Here is a 22,652-nt window from a genome sequence, read left to right as displayed (position 1 = left end):
GGACTTCGTGGTGTTGAATGAATTTTAGCAGAGAACACTTTGTTTTGTGCTGGCAAACACTTGTTGGTTCCACAGGAGACACAAACTCTTCCCATTTGTGTTTTCTAGGGAGAAAGCTAGAGCAATTGCACCAAACAAACATGATATTTGTGTTTGTATAGATGACATTTAATGTACTTGCCTAAGAAAAAGATTTTGCTTGTCTCTGAAACCAATTTGACTGTGATTCTCTGGGTCCTTTGCATACGAATTCCACACAATTTTGTGCAGACATGACTGGATGAAGCCAGAAGTATCTGATTGAGTTGTGGCACACTCAAAGCCAAATCTTGCGACAGCCTCTGTGTTTGTTTGTGTTTTCTGGATATGATCAATGAACTTTATGGTTTACAATGAATTTTAGCAGGGGACATGTTGTTTTGTGCTTGCAAACGCTAATTGCTTTCACATGGAGAAAACTCCTCTTCCCATTCGTGTGTTCTTGGGAAAAAGCTAGAGCAAATGCTGCAAACATGATATTTATGTTTGTAAACACGACATTGAATCCACTTGCCCAGGAAAAAGACTGTGCTTTTGCCCAACAGCAGTTTGACTGTGATTGCCTAGGTCCTTTGCATACGAGTTCCACAACAATTTCTCCAGATATGATTGGATGAGACCAGTAGTATCCAGTTGTGTTGTGGCTCACTCAATCCCAGATCTTGCTACTGCCTCTGTGTTTGTTTGCAATGAATTGTAGCATGTCACATATGGTTTCCTGCTGGCAGATGCTAATTGGTTCCACAAGCAGACAAAACCTGTGCACATTCGTGTTGTCTAGTGAGAAAGCTAGAGTAACCATGGCAAACATGATCTTGATGTTTGTATGCTCGGCGCCGCTCTCGTCCAGCAAGAAACCGACACCGGGCGTCTCGTAGAAGAGCTCTTTATTACTCAGGGCGCGGGAGATCAGACCTCGATCTCTGGCGGGCAGGAACTACTCGCACATCCGGTGGTCGGGGCATATATACGCAGTACACGTCACGAATCATATGATTACAAGGCTGTGTCAGGATAGGACAGCTCAGGGGTAGCGCGGGAAACTTTGCCGGGGAAGAAGAACCCGGAAGCAGGAAATCAGCGCCATCTTAGCGCTGCGGTTCCTCGGGTTTGGTCCCCTACATCTCCCTCCTTTTTATTTTCCGCAAATCAGCCTCCGACGGCCGTGGCGGCCGGGATATCAGCGACCGGACAGAGAGCAGAGGTGCATGCCCAGTGTGCCGGTGGGCATATTGTGATACACCAAAGGTTCGGCCGCAACCCTTGGCCTCACTTTTGCCCTTAGTTTCCCTTTTTCTGGGACGGGTTGGGACCACCCCCGTATGCACATGCATATACTCTCCCGAGGCCCCCGGAACCTCCGGGTGAACGCTCGCTGCGGTATCCTTGATCTCGCATGCCTCGGTCTTTTACTCCCGGTCGGAGGACGGGGTTATGCCCAATTGGGGAGAAGACTAGGGACCAAACAATACGAGGAAGGCGGGAGTACAATGCGTCAGGAGGGGCGGGCTAGTCTTCGGTGGGGGCACGGTCATAGGTCATTCTGGCGAGCTTGGTCCTGAGGACCTCCACCATCAGAGACATATATGGGTGCCCCCACTCCCCAACAGACGACAGAAGGGCTGGAGTGGGCGGGGCAAGGGGCCTGAACAAAAGGTCCCGAATCGAGAAAGACAGGCCGCAATGCCGGTGAAGGCAACAGCGACGCAGTAAAATAAGTGCGGTTTTGATAGGTGCATGTAGAGAATGACTTGTAACAAGAACTACGTACGGACGCGAGAAAGGAGGAGGAGCATGGGCATGGCGGTGGGGGACCACTCGAGGGATGGGGGCGAGGCTTGGGAATGGCCACGCAACCCCAGGATACCTTATAAACGGTTTTGTCCCCACAGTCAGTCGAGCTCAAGGGGTGTATGCCTCGTAGGCTGTCTGCAGAGACTGGGCAGCTACAGGGATTATTGCGGTACTGCAAGTAGGCCTGTTGTCGGTGGGCAGGGGCATCTAAGCCTGCATGAGAGCTAGGGAGGAGGATAAGACCCAGAAAGAGAAGGGCGACGGCCGGTTTACGGCCCAACATCCTCAGGAGGTGGGTTGAGGTTTATTAGCCTCGGGGGAGGTATCACCCGTTGATGACGAGGGTGGCTCCTCCGGCGGTCGGTCTTGTGGCGAGGGTGTTGGTTCTTCTGTCGGTGGATCCGCTTTCCTCACCAATCGCTCCGGGACCCAAAGGGGTTCTCTTCCCGTCTCCTGTGGGAAAACACAAACTGCGCCTCGGTTCCAGCATAGTACTGGGTCCGGGCCGTGCCATAATCCCGTAAGGATATCTTTCCAGCGGACAAATCCTCGTGCAGGGGGTTCCTTTATCATGTGTCTTTCAGCGGGGGGCATAGACTGATCCGTCAAATTTAAAAAATTTAAGGTAAATAATGTGAGGGAGAGGCGCATGCGGGGTGTCTTGCCCGCTGCAATTCCCTCCTTCTGCTTAGAAAGGAAAGCCTTGAGCGTTCTGTGCGCTCTTTCGATAATACCCTGACCTTGGGGGTTGTAGGGGATTCCGGTCTTATGTTGGACTTGCATGCGTGAGCAAAATTGTTGGAATGAAGTGGAAGTATAGGCAGGTCCGTTGTCGGTCTTTATAATTTTGGGTTTGCCCCATGCCGCCCAAGCCGCAAGACAATGGCCGATGACATGGGAGACACGCTCGCCGGTCTCCAGAGAGGCATAAATAATTTGGGAGCACGTGTCGACAGACACGTGGACATATTTTATCTTTCCAAACTCTGGAATATGAGTGACGTCCATTTGCCACACATGTCCTGGCAGGAGTCCTCGGGGGTTAACTCCTAAAGATGGGACAGCGGTTAAGGTAGGACAAGCTGCGCAACGACGAACAATATCACGAGCGATTGCACGGGGGAGGTTAAATTTGGCGGCAAGTGTTTTGGCATTGACATGAAATTCCGAATGAAAGTAGGTGGCTTGTTGTTCAGGGGAGGCTAAGTGGAATATCCACACCGGGCGTGTGGCCAGATCTGCCATGGAATTGCCCAATGCCATAGGCCCCGGCAGGGAAGAATGGGCCCTTATGTGGGTAATGTGAAAGGCAGCGGGCCGATTCCAAATGGCTTGCTGGAGGGTGAGGAAAACATTACTCACAGGGGATGATGTACTAACACTGCCCACGGTTTCTAATATGGAAACCGCATTCACCACATAGTGGGAATCGGAAACAATGTTTACAGGCTCCGGGAAATCTAAAAGTACCTGATTAACTATGAGGAGCTCAGTTATTTGGGGAGAGTCAGTCGCAAACTGAAAGGCTTTCGGCTTGCTTCCGGTAGCAACATAAGCACCGACTCCGGTATTGGAACCGTCGGTGTACACCACTACGGCTTCGGGGAGCGGTTTGGAGGATGTAATTTTGGGGAAAATTACGGGGTGAGACTGTATGAAGGTTAACAGAGGGTCGCGAGGGGTTCTGTTGGTAATTGTAGCGGAAACTGAGCAGGCCAGGATTGACCAAGAATCAGTGCAAGCAGTGAGAACACGCACCTGCTCTGCAGAATATGGCACAACAATAGTAGATGGCTCGCGACCAAAATGCTGGATAGCCTTCTGGTTTGCCATAAGCGCAACGTCCGCCACCATGGAGGGATAATGGGCGAGGGATCTAGTGGGTGACACCGAGGGGTGGATCCAAAGAAGGGGGCCGTCTTGCCAGAGAACGCCCGTGGGCTGTTTGGGCGTGGAGAGGACCCACAGGGTGAGGTCTCCAGACGGGTCCCACCGCTTAAGTGCGGCCTCGCTGAGCGCTTCGTTAACGGCCAGCAATGCTTGTTTTGCTTCAGAAGTAAGTTCTCGTGGAGAAGTGAGACTAGGATCCCCCTTTAGGACGTCAAAAAGAGGCTGCAGGGTGGCGTTGGGGATGCGAAGGAAAGGCCTAATCCAATTGATATCCCCCAGAAGTTTTTGTAAATCGTTGAGCGTGGAAACATTCGGATATTTAATATGCAACTTTACAGGTTTGGTGTGGGTGGGTGTGACCGTGGTTCCAAGGTATGTGACCACGGAGGACACCTGCACCTTTTCAGGGGAGATAGACAATCCTGAGTCTTGCAGCGCTCGTTGCAACCCGCCGTACAGGGCCCGAAGCCTGTCCTTTGTAGGAGCAGCGCATAACAGGTCGTCCATGTAATGGAGACACTTGCAGTCAGGAAACAGGTCTCTAATTGGGTCAAGCACACGAGCAACATAGATTTGGCACATGGTAGGACTGTTTGTCATTCCTTGAGGTAGGACCACCCATTCCCAGCGTTTATCTGGTTCCTGTTGGTTAGTAGTAGGGACAGTAAAGGCAAAACGGGGAGTGTCCTCTTTACATAAAGGAATGGAAAAAAAGCAGTCCTTGAGGTCGATGACAATCACGGGCCAATTTTTTGGGAGTGCAGAAAGTAGCGGAAGGCCTCTCTGCACCGGGCCCATGGGCTGCATTTGCGCATTGACTGCTCTAAGATCGTGTAAAAGTCTCCATTTTCCTGTTCTTTTTCGAATTGCGAAAATAGGCGTGTTCCATGGGGAGGTAGATGGGATCAGATGTCCCGCCTGAGCCTGCTCGTGAACGAGCTTTTTGACTGCCTCCAATTTTTCCTGTGACAGGGGCCACTGCGGAATCCAAACTGGTGTGTCTACCAACCAGGATATTGATAGGGGCTTTATAGATGCAGGAGGCAGCGCAGTGGCCCCTAAGAAAAACCCAAACCATTTCTATTGTGTTTATGTTCGGGCTGGACAGGAGAGGGCGTGCCCTGTAACTGAATGCCGAGGCCTCTTCCCGGGACATACCCCATCTTTTGAAGCATGGAACGCACCGCGGGGGAAGTGGTGGTTAGGGCAACGTCCATTTCCGTTAACACGTCCCGTCCCCAAAGTGAAACCGGAAGGGGCAAAACGAAAGGGGCAAAATGTCCTGAGTGACCCTCGTCGTCCTGCCAGGGTAGAAGGGCCGCGCTTTTCTTTGGAAAGCTGGCGAAGCCAAGCCCCTGTAGGGTCTGTTCAGCGACGTCAGTGGGCCATGTTTTGGGCCAGTCCTTTTCAGCTATAATTGACTTATCGGCCCCCGTATCTAAGAGACCTTTAACACTTTTACCATTAATCCACAGGGTAAGCATGGGGCGTTCGTTCAAAAGCATGTGCAGGCCAGTGAAATTGGTTCCGGAGAACCCGAAACCACTCGTGCCGCGGGCGGGGCCTCTTGCAGGGAATAGGGAGTGAAGACTGGGTAACAACAAAAGTTGAGCTATGCAATCTCCAGTATTAATTAAAACGGTTCCTTGAAATGTTTGTACCATGATTTTTATCTTACCGGTAAAATCAGAGTCTATCACACCGGGAATTACCGTCAGGCCCCGAAGGGCAACAGAAGATCGGCCTAGCAAAAGCCCAACCGAATTCGGTGGCAAGGGGCCTGAGTAATCACTTTCTACCAGCTGAACTCCCATCTCCGGTGTTAGGAGGAGTGGGGAGGCGGCACAGAGGTCCAGGCCTGCGGAGCCACTGGTGGCGCGGCCTGAGGGGGTTGAGGGTATGGCAACAGCGGAGGGGGGGGCACTGAGGTGTAGGCGTTCACCTGGGGGCCCCTCGCCGGAGCGGGGAGCCCCCTCTGGCCGTTTTTTGTCCCCTGTCTGTTACCGGTGAGGGGATTGCCATCGGCATCAAAGGCGGAACGGCAGTCTTCCGCTTTGTGAGGGCCCTTGCGGCACCTGCGGCAGAGCTCTGCACTTGTGGAGTGCGCTGGGGAATGCCCAGATGCAAACGCAGGGCAGTCACGCTTTCTGTGACCAGGTTGGTGGCACTGGAAGCAAAGGCCAGAAGAGATCGTGGGCCGCGGGCGCCCCTGGCTCTGACCTCCTCCCTGTTTTTGTGTGGAGTTATAGGTGGCCAACATGGCGGCAAGGCCTGCGTTAGTAAGCGGGCCGCCGGCGTCCCTACAATACTTCAGCCAAGAATCCACAGATTTGTTTCTATGTTGCCGGAGGATGCCTTTACACTCACTATTAGCCTGCTCATATATGATTTGTTTGATCAATGGTTTTACGTCTGCGTCCGACGGAAATATCCGTGACGCGGCCTCGAGTATCCGAGCTACAAAGTCAGCAAACGGTTCGGTCAGGCCTTGGACAATCTTGGTAAGGTGGCTAGAGGATCCACCCGAAGTGGCCGCCTGTCTCCACGCCCGTCGGGCGCACTCGGAGATTTGTCTGTACACTTGTCTTGGGTATTGTGTTTGATCGGCCTGATGGGGTCCTCGCCCTAATAGCATGTTGGCGTTCCACGCGGGGTTGCCGTCCTCAGCGTTTTCGTCCGCCTGATCGTGGCAACACTCGGCATTCATAGACTGCCATAGAAGAAATGTGCCGGGACTTAAGCAGGCGCGAGCCAACTGAGTCCAGTCACTGGGTGTTAAGACCTCTTGACCGACTGACTCAAGCAGGGAGATAGTAAATGGGGCGGTGGCACCGTAGTCAGAAACTGCCTGCTTGAGGCTTTTTAGGACCGCCATGTCCAACGGTGCGTATCTGACCTCTCGGGTGCCCAGGCCCAAGACCGGGTAAGCATGGGCTGAGCCGGGGGCGTCAGCTTTTAGTTGTTTCCAGGCTTGCCGATGAAATTGCCTCCCTGTTACGGGTGGGGCAGTAGCGACAAGCGGGGCGGCAGGCGGCCACGGCGGTGCGGGTGGAGCTTGGGTTGGCTGCCTAACATCAAAAGTGCTGCCGCCTGGGGGCGCTATGATTTCAGACTGATAATCAAGTGGGTAGCCACCAGGGGGAGCCGCGGGGGCGGCATCAGCGGCTCTCAACCTTCGACGCAACCGCGAATATAAAGGGGGGGGTGATTTATGCGGGCTGTCGCCCTCCCCCTCCGCGTCAGAGGAGGAGGCGCCGGACTCAGAGTCCGGGGCCGCCAGGGAAGTCTGACACCCAATTTCCTTAAACTCTATCAGGTCCTGAGCGCTCTCGGACTTCTGAGAACGGACTTCCTCAAAGGTATCACGAGCGGCTGCGAGCGCCGGGTCGCTCGTCCGAGTCGACCCCTCCTCCCGAAGGCATGCTCGAACCAAGTCCCACAGGGGAATTACCATGGGATTGAGATCAGGTTCTTTAGGGTCCTCGGCCGTGCGCCGGAGGTCCTGTCCAAGTTTCTCCCAACAGCTAAGAGTGATCTGGCCTGTATGAGCGAACCACGGAGCAAAGAAGTCAATGCTCCCGAGGAATTCAGCAATCGTGGATCGAGAGACTTTAATTCCCTTGTTGCGCAGTAGCGCCTTTAACGGGGCAATCAAATTTGACTGGCTCGGGGCATTGCCCATCATGAATAAAAGAGGGAAAACACTTCCTCAACAAAGAGGGAAAACACTTCCTCGAAAATAGGGTGCGTCCACCCCTTACCCGTGAGACCTACCTCGCTCACGGGGCCACGCCGGTAAGACTTACCTCGCTTACCTTCCACGCCGAGAGTCAAGCTCTTTCGTTTCCCCGTACGGGCCACCAGCTGCTCGGCGCCGCTCTCGTCCAGCAAGAAACCGACACCGGGCGTCTCGTAGAAGAGCTCTTTATTACTCAGGGCGCGGGAGATCAGACCTCGATCTCTGGCGGGCAGGAACTACTCGCACATCCGGTGGTCGGGGCATATATACGCAGTACACGTCACGAATCATATGATTACAAGGCTGTGTCAGGATAGGACAGCTCAGGGGTAGCGCGGGAAACTTTGCCGGGGAAGAAGAACCCGGAAGCAGGAAATCAGCGCCATCTTAGCGCTGCGGTTCCTCGGGTTTGGTCCCCTACATTTGTATACATGATATTTTATCCAATTGGCCAAGAAAATGACTAAGATTATCTCCAAAACCAGGTGAACTGTGATTTGCTGTGTCCATTGAATACGAATTCCCCAACCATTTGTCCGGATATGACTAGATCAAACCAGAAATATGCTCTTGTGTTGTGGCCAACTCAATCTCAGATCTTGCTACAGTCTCCGTGTTTGTATATTCGGGATCTTCTCAATGGACTTCGTGGTGTTGAATGAATTTTAGCAGAGAACACTTTGTTTTGTGCTGGCAAACACTTGTTGGTTCCACAGGAGACACAAACTCTTCACATTTGTGTTTTCTAGGGAGAAAGCTAGAGTAGTTGCACCAAACAAACATGATATTTGTGTTTGTATAGATGACATTTAATGTACTTGCCTAAGAAAAAGATTTTGCTTGTCTCTGAAACCAATTTGACTGTGATTTTCTGGGTCCTTTGCATACGAATTCCACACAATTTTGTGCAGACATGACTGGATGAAGCCAGAAGTATCTGATTGAGTTGTGGCACACTCAAAGCCAAATCTTGCTACAGCCTCTGTGTTTGTTTGTGTTTTCTGGATATGATGAACGGACTTTATGGTTTACAATGAATTTTAGCAGGGGACATGTTGTTTTGTGCTTGCAAACGCTAATTGCTTTCACATGGAGAAAAACCACTTGCCAATCTTGTGTTCTTGGGAAAAAGCTAGAGCACATGCTGCAAACATGATATTTATGTTTGTAAACACGACATTGAATCCACTTGCCCAGGAAAAAGCCTGTGCTTTTGCCCAACAGCAGTTTGACTGTGATTGTCTAGGTGCTTTGCATACGAGTTCCACAACAATTTCTCCAGGTATGATTGGATGAGACCAGTAGTATCCAGTTGTGTTGTGGCTCACTCAATCCCAGATCTTGCTACTGCCTCTGTGTTTGTTTGCAATGAATTGTAGCATGTCACATATGGTTTCCTGCTGGCAGATGCTAATTGGTTCCACAAGCAGACAAAACCTGTGCACATTCGTGTTGTCTAGTGAGAAAGCTAGAGTAACCATGGCAAACATGATCTTGATGTTTGTATACATGATATTTTATCCAATTGGCCAAGAAAATGACTAAGATTATCTCCAAAACCAGGTGAACTGTGATTTGCTGTGTCCATTGTATACGAATTCCCCAACCATTTGCCCGGATATGACTAGATCAAACCAGAAATATGCTCTTGTGTTGTGGCCAACTCAATCTCAGATCTTGCTACAGTCTCCGTGTTTGTATATTCTGGATCTTCTCAATGGACTTCGTGGTGTTGAATGAATTTTAGCAGAGAACACTTTGTTTTGTGTGGCAAACACTTGTTGGTACCACAGGAGACACAAACTCTTCACATTTGTGTTTTCTAGGGAGAAAGCTAGAGCAATTGCACCAAACAAACATGATATTTGTGTTTGTATAGATGACATTTAATGTACTTGCCTAAGAAAAAGATTTTGCTTGTCTCTGAAACCAATTTGACTGTGATTCTCTGGGTCCTTTGCATACGAATTCCACACAATTTTGTGCAGACATGACTGGATGAAGCCAGAAGTATCTGATTGAGTTGTGGCACACTCAAAGCCAAATCTTGCGACAGCCTCTGTGTTTGTTTGTGTTTTCTGGATATGATCAATGGACTTTATGGTTTACAATGAATTTTAGCAGGGGACATGTTGTTTTGTGCTTGCAAACGCTAATTGCTTTCACATGGAGAAAACTCCTCTTCCCATTCGTGTGTTCTTGGGAAAAAGCTAGAGCAAATGCTGCAAACATGATATTTATGTTTGTAAACACGACATTGAATCCACTTGCCCAGGAAAAAGCCTGTGCTTTTCCCCAACAGCAGTTTGACTGTGATTGTCTAGGTCCTTTGCATACGAGTTCCACAACAATTTCTCCAGATATGATTGGATGAGACCAGTAGTATCCAGTTGTGTTGTGGCTCACTCAATCCCAGATCTTGCTACTGCCTCTGTGTTTGTTTGCAATGAATTGTAGCATGTCACATATGGTTTCCTGCTGGCAGATGCTAATTGGTTCCACAAGCAGACAAAACCTGTGCACATTCGTGTTGTCTAGTGAGAAAGCTAGAGTAACCATGGCAAACATGATCTTGATGTTTGTATACATGATATTTTATCCAATTGGCCAAGAAAATGACTAAGATTATCTCCAAAACCAGGTGAACTGTGATTTGCTGTGTCCATTGAATACGACTTCCCCAACCATTTGCCCGGATATGACTAAATCAAACCAGAAATATGCTCTTGTGTTGTGGCCAACTCAATCTCAGATCTTGCTACAGTCTCCGTGTTTGTATATTCTGGATCTTCTCAATGGACTTCGTGGTGTTGAATGAATTTTAGCAGAGAACACTTTGTTTTGTGCTGGCAAACACTTGTTGGTTCCACAGGAGACACAAACTCTTCACATTTGTGTTTTCTAGGGAGAAAGCTAGAGCAATTGCACCAAACAAACATGATATTTGTGTTTGTATAGATGACATTTAATGTACTTGCCTAAGAAACAGATTTTGCTTGTCTCTGAAACCAATTTGACTGTGATTCTCTGGGTCCTTTGCATACGAATTCCACACAATTTTGTGCAGACATGACTGGATGAAGCCAGAAGTATCTGATTGAGTTGTGGCACACTCAAAGCCAAATCTTGCGACAGCCTCTGTGTTTGTTTGTGTTTTCTGGATATGATCAATGAACTTTATGGTTTACAATGAATTTTAGCAGGGCACATGTTGTTTTGTGCTTGCAAACGCTAATTGCTTTCACATGGAGAAAACTCCTCTTCCCATTCGTGTGTTCTTGGGAAAAAGCTAGAGCAAATGCTGCAAACATGATATTTATGTTTGTAAACACGACATTGAATCCACTTGCCCAGGAAAAAGCCTGTGCTTTTCCCCAACAGCAGTTTGACTGTGATTGTCTAGGTCCTTTGCATACGAGTTCCACAACAATTTCTCCAGATATGATTGGATGAGACCAGTAGTATCCAGTTGTGTTGTGGCTCACTCAATCCCAGATCTTGCTACTGCCTCTGTGTTTGTTTGCAATGAATTGTAGCATGTCACATATGGTTTCCTGCTGGCAGATGCTAATTGGTTCCACAAGCAGACAAAACCTGTGCACATTCGTGTTGTCTAGTGAGAAAGCTAGAATAACCATGGCAAACATGATCTTGATGTTTGTATACATGATATTTTATCCAATTGGCCAAGAAAATGACTAAGATTATCTCCAAAACCAGGTGAACTGTGATTTGCTGTGTCCATTGAATACGACTTCCCCAACCATTTGCCCGGATATGACTAGATCAAACCAGAAATATGCTCTTGTGTTGTGGCCAACTCAATCTCAGATCTTGCTACAGTCTCCGTGTTTGTATATTCTGGATCTTCTCAATGGACTTCGTGGTGTTGAATGAATTTTAGCAGAGAACACTTTGTTTTGTGCTGGCAAACACTTGTTGGTTCCACAGGAGACACAAACTCTTCACATTTGTGTTTTCTAGGGAGAAAGCTAGAGCAATTGCACCAAACAAACATGATATTTGTGTTTGTATAGATGACATTTAATGTACTTGCCTAAGAAAAAGATTTTGCTTGTCTCTGAAACCAATTTGACTGTGATTTTCTGGGTCCTTTGCATACGAATTCCACACAATTTTGTGCAGACATGACTGGATGAAGCCAGAAGTATCTGATTGAGTTGTGGCACACTCAAAGCCAAATCTTGCGACAGCCTCTGTGTTTGTTTGTGTTTTCTGGATATGATCAATGAACTTTATGGTTTACAATGAATTTTAGCAGGGCACATGTTGTTTTGTGCTTGCAAACGCTATTTGCTTTCACATGGAGAAAACTCCTCTTCCCATTCGTGTGTTCTTGGGAAAAAGCTAGAGCAAATGCTGCAAACATGATATTTATGTTTGTAAACACGACATTGAATCCACTTGCCCAGGAAAAAGCCTGTGCTTTTCCCCAACAGCAGTTTGACTGTGATTGTCTAGGTCCTTTGCATACGAGTTCCACAACAATTTCTCCAGATATGATTGGATGAGACCAGTAGTATCCAGTTGTGTTGTGGCTCACTCAATCCCAGATCTTGCTACTGCCTCTGTGTTTGTTTGCAATGAATTGTAGCATGTCACATATGGTTTCCTGCTGGCAGATGCTAATTGGTTCCACAAGCAGACAAAACCTGTGCACATTCGTGTTGTCTAGTGAGAAAGCTAGAGTAACCATGGCAAACATGATCTTGATGTTTGTATACATGATATTTTATCCAATTGGCCAAGAAAATGACTAAGATTATCTCCAAAACCAGGTGAACTGTGATTTGCTGTGTCCATTGAATACGACTTCCCCAACCATTTGCCCGGATATGACTAGATCAAACCAGAAATATGCTCTTGTGTTGTGGCCAACTCAATCTCAGATCTTGCTACAGTCTCCGTGTTTGTATATTCTGGATCTTCTCAATGGACTTCGTGGTGTTGAATGAATTTTAGCAGAGAACACTTTGTTTTGTGCTGGCAAACACTTGTTGGTTCCACAGGAGACACAAACTCTTCACATTTGTGTTTTATAGGGAGAAAGCTAGAGCAATTGCACCAAACAAACATGATATTTGTGTTTGTATAGATGACATTTAATGTACTTGCCTAAGAAAAAGATTTTGCTTGTCTCTGAAACCAATTTGACTGTGATTCTCTGGGTCCTTTGCATACGAATTCCACACAATTTTGTGCAGACATGACTGGATGAAGCCAGAAGTATCTGATTGAGTTGTGGCACACTCAAAGCCAAATCTTGCGACAGCCTCTGTGTTTGTTTGTGTTTTCTGGATATGATCAATGAACTTTATGGTTTACAATGAATTTTAGCAGGGCACATGTTGTTTTGTGCTTGCAAACGCTAATTGCTTTCACATGGAGAAAACTCCTCTTCCCATTCGTGTGTTCTTGGGAAAAAGCTAGAGCAAATGCTGCAAACATGATATTTATGTTTGTAAACACGACATTGAATCCACTTGCCCAGGAAAAAGCCTGTGCTTTTCCCCAACAGCAGTTTGACTGTGATTGTCTAGGTCCTTTGCATACGAGTTCCACAACAATTTCTCCAGATATGATTGGATGAGACCAGTAGTATCCAGTTGTGTTGTGGCTCACTCAATCCCAGATCTTGCTACTGCCTCTGTGTTTGTTTGCAATGAATTGTAGCATGTCACATATGGTTTCCTGCTGGCAGATGCTAATTGGTTCCACAAGCAGACAAAACCTGTGCACATTCGTGTTGTCTAGTGAGAAAGCTAGAATAACCATGGCAAACATGATCTTGATGTTTGTATACATGATATTTTATCCAATTGGCCAAGAAAATGACTAAGATTATCTCCAAAACCAGGTGAACTGTGATTTGCTGTGTCCATTGAATACGAATTCCCCAACCATTTGCCCGGATATGACTAGATCAAACCAGAAATATGCTCTTGTGTTGTGGCCAACTCAATCTCAGATCTTGCTACAGTCTCCGTGTTTGTATATTCTGGATCTTCTCAATGGACTTCGTGGTGTTGAATGAATTTTAGCAGAGAACACTTTGTTTTGTGCTGGCAAACACTTTTTGGTTCCACAGGAGACACAAACTCTTCACATTTGTGTTTTCTAGGGAGAAAGCTAGAGCAATTGCACCAAACAAACATGATATTTGTGTTTGTATAGATGACATTTAATGTACTTGCCTAAGAAACAGATTTTGCTTGTCTCTGAAACCAATTTGACTGTGATTCTCTGGGTCCTTTGCATACGAATTCCACACAATTTTGTGCAGACATGACTGGATGAAGCCAGAAGTATCTGATTGAGTTGTGGCACACTCAAAGCCAAATCTTGCTACAGCCTCTGTGTTTGTTTGTGTTTTCTGGATATGATCAATGGACTTTATGGTTTACAATGAATTTTAGCAGGGGACATGTTGTTTTGTGCTTGCAAACGCTAATTGCTTTCACATGGAGAAAACTCCTCTTCCCATTCAAGTGTTCTTGGGAAAAAGCTAGAGCAAATGCTGCAAACATGATATTTATGTTTGTAAACACGACATTGAATCCACTTGCCCAGGAAAAAGCCTGTGCTTTTGCCCAACAGCAGTTTGACTGTGATTGTCTAGGTCCTTTGCATACGAGTTCCACAACAATTTCTCCAGATATGATTGGATGAGACCAGTAGTATCCAGTTGTGTTGTGGCTCACTCAATCCCAGATCTTGCTACTGCCTCTGTGTTTGTTTGCAATGAATTGTAGCATGTCACATATGGTTTCCTGCTGGCAGATGCTAATTGGTTCCACAAGCAGACAAAACCTGTGCACATTCGTGTTGTCTAGTGAGAAAGCTAGAGTAACCATGGCAAACATGATCTTGATGTTTGTATACATGATAGTTTATCCAATTGGCCAAGAAAATGACTAAGATTATCTCCAAAACCAGGTGAACTGTGATTTGCTGTGTCCATTGAATACGAATTCCCCAACCATTTGTCCGCATATGACTAGATCAAACCAGAAATATGCTCTTGTGTTGTGGCCAACACAATCTCAGATCTTGCTACAGTCTCCGTGTGTGTATATTCTGGATCTTCTCAATGGACTTCGTGGTGTTGAATGAATTTTAGCAGAGAACACTTGCTTTTGTGCTGGCAAACACTTGTTGGTTCCACAGGAGACACAAACTCTTCACATTTGTGTTTTCTAGGGAGAAAGCTAGAGCAATTGCACCAAACAAACATGATATTTGTGTTTGTATAGATGACATTTAATGTACTTGCCTAAGAAAAAGATTTTGCTTGTCTCTGAAACCAATTTGACTGTGATTTTCTGGGTCCTTTGCATACGAATTCCACACAATTTTGTGCAGACATGACTGGATGAAGCCAGAAGTATCTGATTGAGTTGTGGCACACTCAAAGCCAAATCTTGCTACAGCCTCTGTGTTTGTTTGTGTTTTCTGGATATGATGAACGGACTTTATGGTTTACAATGAATTTTAGCAGGGGACATGTTGTTTTGTGATTTAGCAGGGGACATGTTGACTGTGATTTTCTGGGTCCTTTGCATACGAATTCCACACAATTTTGTGCAGACATGACTGGATGAAGCCAGAAGTATCTGATTGAGTTGTGGCACACTCAAAGCCAAATCTTGCTACAGCCTCTGTGTTTGTTTGTGTTTTCTGGATATGATCAATGGACTTTATGGTTTACAATGAATTTTAGCAGGGGACATGTTGTTTTGTGCTTGCAAACGCTAATTGCTATCACATGGAGAAAACTCCTCTTCCCATTCGTGTGTTCTTGGGAAAAAGCTATAGCAAATGCTGCAAACATGATATTTATGTTTGTAAACACGACATTGAATCCACTTGCCCAGGAAAAAGACTGTGCTTTTCCCCAACAGCAGTTTGGCTGTGATTGTCTAGGTCCTTTGCATACGAGTTCCACAACAATTTCTCCAGATATGATTGGATGAGACCAGTAGTATCCAGTTGTGTTGTGGCTCACTCAATCCCAGATCTTGCTACTGCCTCTGTGTTTGTTTGCAATGAATTGTAGCATGTCACATATGGTTTCCTGCTGGCAGATGCTAATTGGTTCCACAAGCAGACAAAACCTGTGCACATTCGTGTTGTCTAGTGAGAAAGCTAGAGTAACCATGGCAAACATGATCTTGATGTTTGTATACATGATATTTTATCCAATTGGCCAAGAAAATGACTAAGATTATCTCCAAAACCAGGTGAACTGTGATTTGCTGTGTCCATTGAATACGACTTCCCCAACCATTTGCCCGGATATGACTAGATCAAACCAGAAATATGCTCTTGTGTTGTGGCCAACTCAATCTCAGATCTTGCTACAGTCTCCGTGTTTGTATATTCTGGATCTTCTCAATGGACTTCGTGGTGTTGAATGAATTTTAGCAGAGAACACTTTGTTTTGTGCTGGCAAACACTTGTTGGTTCCACAGGAGACACAAACTCTTCACATTTGTGTTTTATAGGGAGAAAGCTAGAGCAATTGCACCAAACAAACATGATATTTGTGTTTGTATAGATGACATTTAATGTACTTGCCTAAGAAAAAGATTTTGCTTGTCTCTGAAACCAATTTGACTGTGATTCTCTGGGTCCTTTGCATACGAATTCCACACAATTTTGTGCAGACATGACTGGATGAAGCCAGAAGTATCTGATTGAGTTGTGGCACACTCAAAGCCAAATCTTGCGACAGCCTCTGTGTTTGTTTGTGTTTTCTGGATATGATCAATGAACTTTATGGTTTACAATGAATTTTAGCAGGGCACATGTTGTTTTGTGCTTGCAAACGCTAATTGCTTTCACATGGAGAAAACTCCTCTTGCCATTCGTGTGTTCTTGGGAAAAAGCTAGAGCAAATGCTGCAAACATGATATTTATGTTTGTAAACACGACATTGAATCCACTTGCCCAGGAAAAAGCCTGTGCTTTTCCCCAACAGCAGTTTGACTGTGATTGTCTAGGTCCTTTGCATACGAGTTCCACAACAATTTCTCCAGATATGATTGGATGAGACCAGTAGTATCCAGTTGTGTTGTGGCTCACTCAATCCCAGATCTTGCTACTGCCTCTGTGTTTGTTTGCAATGAATTGTAGCATGTCACATATGGTTTCCTGCTGGCAGATGCTAATTGGTTCCACAAGCAGACAAAACCTGTGCACATTCGTGTTGTCTAGTGAGAAAGCTAGAATAACCATGGCAAACATGATCTTGATGTTTGTATACATGATATTTTATCCAATTGGCCAAGAAAATGACTAAGATTATCTCCAAAACCAGGTGAACTGTGATTTGCTGTGTCCATTGAATACGAATTCCCCAACCATTTGCCCGGATATGACTAGATCAAACCAGAAATATGCTCTTGTGTTGTGGCCAACTCAATCTCAGATCTTGCTACAGTCTCCGTGTTTGTATATTCTGGATCTTCTCAATGGACTTCGTGGTGTTGAATGAATTTTAGCAGAGAACACTTTGTTTTGTGCTGGCAAACACTTTTTGGTTCCACAGGAGACACAAACTCTTCACATTTGTGTTTTCTAGGGAGAAAGCTAGAGCAATTGCACCAAACAAACATGATATTTGTGTTTGTATAGATGACATTTAATGTACTTGCCTAAGAAACAGATTTTGCTTGTCTCTGAAACCAATTTGACTGTGATTCTCTGGGTCCTTTGCATACGAATTCCACACAATTTTGTGCAGACATGACTGGATGAAGCCAGAAGTATCTGATTGAGTTGTGGCACACTCAAAGCCAAATCTTGCTACAGCCTCTGTGTTTGTTTGTGTTTTCTGGATATGATCAATGGACTTTATGGTTTACAATGAATTTTAGCAGGGGACATGTTGTTTTGTGCTTGCAAACGCTAATTGCTTTCACATGGAGAAAACTCCTCTTCCCATTCAAGTGTTCTTGGGAAAAAGCTAGAGCAAATGCTGCAAACATGATATTTATGTTTGTAAACACGACATTGAATCCACTTGCCCAGGAAAAAGCCTGTGCTTTTGCCCAACAGCAGTTTGACTGTGATTGTCTAGGTCCTTTGCATACGAGTTCCACAACAATTTCTCCAGATATGATTGGATGAGACCAGTAGTATCCAGTTGTGTTGTGGCTCACTCAATCCCAGATCTTGCTACTGCCTCTGTGTTTGTTTGCAATGAATTGTAGCATGTCACATATGGTTTCCTGCTGGCAGATGCTAATTGGTTCCACAAGCAGACAAAACCTGTGCACATTCGTGTTGTCTAGTGAGAAAGCTAGAGTAACCATGGCAAACATGATCTTGATGTTTGTATACATGATAGTTTATCCAATTGGCCAAGAAAATGACTAAGATTATCTCCAAAACCAGGTGAACTGTGATTTGCTGTGTCCATTGAATACGAATTCCCCAACCATTTGTCCGCATATGACTAGATCAAACCAGAAATATGCTCTTGTGTTGTGGCCAACACAATCTCAGATCTTGCTACAGTCTCCGTGTGTGTATATTCTGGATCTTCTCAATGGACTTCGTGGTGTTGAATGAATTTTAGCAGAGAACACTTGCTTTTGTGCTGGCAAACACTTGTTGGTTCCACAGGAGACACAAACTCTTCACATTTGTGTTTTCTAGGGAGAAAGCTAGAGCAATTGCACCAAACAAACATGATATTTGTGTTTGTATAGATGACATTTAATGTACTTGCCTAAGAAAAAGATTTTGCTTGTCTCTGAAACCAATTTGACTGTGATTTTCTGGGTCCTTTGCATACGAATTCCACACAATTTTGTGCAGACATGACTGGATGAAGCCAGAAGTATCTGATTGAGTTGTGGCACACTCAAAGCCAAATCTTGCTACAGCCTCTGTGTTTGTTTGTGTTTTCTGGATATGATGAACGGACTTTATGGTTTACAATGAATTTTAGCAGGGGACATGTTGTTTTGTGATTTAGCAGGGGACATGTTGACTGTGATTTTCTGGGTCCTTTGCATACGAATTCCACACAATTTTGTGCAGACATGACTGGATGAAGCCAGAAGTATCTGATTGAGTTGTGGCACACTCAAAGCCAAATCTTGCTACAGCCTCTGTGTTTGTTTGTGTTTTCTGGATATGATCAATGGACTTTATGGTTTACAATGAATTTTAGCAGGGGACATGTTGTTTTGTGCTTGCAAACGCTAATTGCTATCACATGGAGAAAACTCCTCTTCCCATTCGTGTGTTCTTGGGAAAAAGCTATAGCAAATGCTGCAAACATGATATTTATGTTTGTAAACACGACATTGAATCCACTTGCCCAGGAAAAAGACTGTGCTTTTCCCCAACAGCAGTTTGGCTGTGATTGTCTAGGTCCTTTGCATACGAGTTCCACAACAATTTCTCCAGATATGATTGGATGAGACCAGTAGTATCCAGTTGTGTTGTGGCTCACTCAATCCCAGATCTTGCTACTGCCTCTGTGTTTGTTTGCAATGAATTGTAGCATGTCACATATGGTTTCCTGCTGGCAGATGCTAATTGGTTCCATAAGCAGACAAAACCTGTGCACATTCGTGTTGTCTAGTGAGAAAGCTAGAATAACCATGGCAAACATGATCTTGATGTTTGTATACATGATATTTTATCCAATTGGCCAAGAAAATGACTAAGATTATCTCCAAAACCAGGTGAACTGTGATTTGCTGTGTCCATTGAATACGAATTCCCCAACCATTTGCCCGGATATGACTAGATCAAACCAGAAATATGCTCTTGTGTTGTGGCCAACTCAATCTCAGATCTTGCTACAGTCTCCGTGTTTGTATATTCTGGATCTTCTCAATGGACTTCGTGGTGTTGAATGAATTTTAGCAGAGAACACTTTGTTTTGTGCTGGCAAACACTTGTTGGTTCCACAGGAGACACAAACTCTTCACATTTGTGTTTTCTAGGGAGAAAGCTAGAGCAATTGCACCAAACAAACATGATATTTGTGTTTGTATAGATGACATTTAATGTACTTGCCTAAGAAAAAGATTTTGCTTGTCTCTGAAACCAATTTGACTGTGATTTTCTGGGTCCTTGCATACGAATTCCACACAATTTTGTGCAGACATGACTGGATGAAGCCAGAAGTATCTGATTGAGTTGTGGCACACTCAAAGCCAAATCTTGCTACAGCCTCTGTGTTTGTTTGTGTTTTCTGGATATGATCAATGGACTTTATGGTTTACAATGAATTTTAGCAGGGGACATGTTGTTTTGTGCTTGCAAACGCTAATTGCTATCACATGGAGAAAACTCCTCTTCCCATTCGTGTGTTCTTGGGAAAAAGCTAGAGCAAATGCTGCAAACATGATATTTATGTTTGTAAACATGACATTGAATCCACTTGCCCAGGAAAAAGACTGTGCTTTTCCCCAACAGCAGTTTGGCTGTGACTGTCTAGGTCCTTTGCATACGAGTTCCACAACAATTTCTCCAGATATGATTGGATGAGACCAGTAGTATCCAGTTGTGTTGTGGCTCACTCAATCCCAGATCTTGCTACTGCCTCTGTGTTTGTTTGCAATGAATTGTAGCATGTCACATATGGTTTCCTGCTGGCAGATGCTAATTGCTTCCACAAGCAGACAAAACCTGTGCACATTCGTGTTGTCTAGTGAGAAAGCTAGAGTAACCATGGCAAACATGATCTTGATGTTTGTATACATGATATTTTATCCAATTGGCCAAGAAAATGACTAAGATTATCTCCAAAACAAGGTGAACTGTGATTTGCTGTGTCCATTGAATACGAATTCCCCAACCATTTGTCCGCATATGACTAGATCAAACCAGAAATATGCTCTTGTGTTGTGGCCAACTCAATCTCAGATCTTGCTACAGTCTCCGTGTTTGTATATTCTGGATCTTCTCAATGGACTTTGTGGTGTTGAATGAATTTTAGCAGAGAACACTTTGTTTTGTGCTGGCAAACACTTGTTGGTTCCACAGGAGACAAAACAATCTCTTCACATTTGTGTTTTCTAGGGAGAAAGCTAGAGCAATTGCACCAAACAAACATGATATTTGTGTTTGTATAGATGACATTTAATGTACTTGCCTAAGAAAAAGATTTTGCTTGTCTCTGAAACCAATTTGACTGTGATTTTCTGGGTCCTTTGCATACGAATTCCACACAATTTTGTGCAGACATGATTGGATGAAGCCAGAAGTATCTCATTGAGTTGTGGCACACTCAAAGCCAAATCTTGCTACAGCCTCTGTGTTTGTTTGTGTTTTTTCTGGAAATGATCAATGGACTTTATGGTTTACAATGAATTTTAGCAGGGGACATGTTGTTTTGTGCTTGCAAACGCTAATTGCTTTCACATGGAGAAAAACCACTTGCCATTCTTGTGTTCTTGGGAAAAAGCTAGAGCAAATGCTGCAAACATGATATTTATGTTTGTAAACACGACATTGAATCCACTTGCCCAGGAAAAAGACTGTGCTTTTGCCCAACAGCAGTTTGACTGTGATTGCCTAGGTCCTTTGCATACGAGTTCCACAACAATTTCTCCAGATATGATTGGATGAGACCAGTAGTATCCAGTTGTGTTGTGGCTCACTCAATCCCAGATCTTGCTACTGCCTCTGTGTTTGTTTGCAATGAATTGTAGCATGTCACATATGGTTTCCTGCGGGCAGATGCTAATTGGTTCCACAAGCAGACAAAACCTGTGCACATTCGTGTTGTCTAGTGAGAAAGCTAGAGTAACCATGGCAAACATGATCTTGATGTTTGTATACATGATATTTTATCCAATTGGCCAAGAAAATGACTAAGATTATCTCCAAAACCAGGTGAACTGTGATTTGCTGTGTCCATTGAATACGAATTCCCCAACCATTTGTCCGGATATGACTAGATCAAACCAGAAATATGCTCTTGTGTTGTGGCCAACTCAATCTCAGATCTTGCTACAGTCTCCGTGTTTGTATATTCTGGATCTTCTCAATGGACTTCGTGGTGTTGAATGAATTTTAGCAGAGAACACTTTGTTTTGTGCTGGCAAACACTTGTTGGTTCCACAGGAGACACAAACTCTTCACATTTGTGTTTTCTAGGGAGAAAGCTAGAGCAATTGCACCAAACAAACATGATAGTTGTGTTTGTATAGATGACATTTAATGTACTTGCCTAAGAAAAAGATTTTGCTTGTCTCTGAAACCAATTTGACTGTGATTTTCTGGGTCCTTTGCATACGAATTCCACACAATTTTGTGCAGACATGACTGGATGAAGCCAGAAGTATCTGATTGAGTTGTGGCACACTCAAAGCCAAATCTTGCTACAGCCTCTGTGTTTGTTTGTGTTTTCTGGATATGATCAATGGACTTTATGGTTTACAATGAATTTTAGCAGGGGACATGTTGTTTTGTGCTTGCAAACGCTAATTGCTTTCACATGGAGAAAACTCCTCTTCCCATTCGTGTGTTCTTGGGAAAAAGCTAGAGCAAATGCTGCAAACATGATATTTATGTTTGTAAACACGACATTGAATCCACTTGCCCAGGAAAAAGCCTGTGCTTTTCCCCAACAGCAGTTTGACTGTGATTGTCTAGGTCCTTTGCATACGAGTTCCACAACAATTTCTCCAGATATGATTGGATGAGACCAGTAGTATCCAGTTGTGTTGTGGCTCACTCAATCCCAGATCTTGCTACTGCCTCTGTGTTTGTTTGCAATGAATTGTAGCATGTCACATATGGTTTCCTGCTGGCAGATGCTAATTGGTTCCACAAGCAGACAAAACCTGTGCACATTCGTGTTGTCTAGTGAGAAAGCTAGAGTAACCATGGCAAACATGATCTTGATGTTTGTATACATGATAGTTTATCCAATTGGCCAAGAAAATGACTAAGATTATCTCCAAAACCAGGTGAACTGTGATTTGCTGTGTCCATTGAATATGAATTCCCCAACCATTTGCCCGGATATGACCATATCGAACCAGAAATATGCTCTTGTGTTGTGGCCAACTCAATCTCAGATCTTGCTACAGTCTCCGTGTTTGTATATTCTGGATCTTCTCAATGGGCTTCGTGGTGTTGAATGAATTTTAGTAGAGAACACTTTGTTTTGTGCTGGCAAACACTTGTTGGTTCC

This window comes from Lepus europaeus, unplaced genomic scaffold, assembly GCF_033115175.1.
Source record: "Lepus europaeus isolate LE1 unplaced genomic scaffold, mLepTim1.pri SCAFFOLD_29, whole genome shotgun sequence".
NCBI classification, from domain to species: Eukaryota; Metazoa; Chordata; class Mammalia; order Lagomorpha; family Leporidae; genus Lepus; species Lepus europaeus.
Note: the sequence above shows the minus strand (reverse complement) of the source record.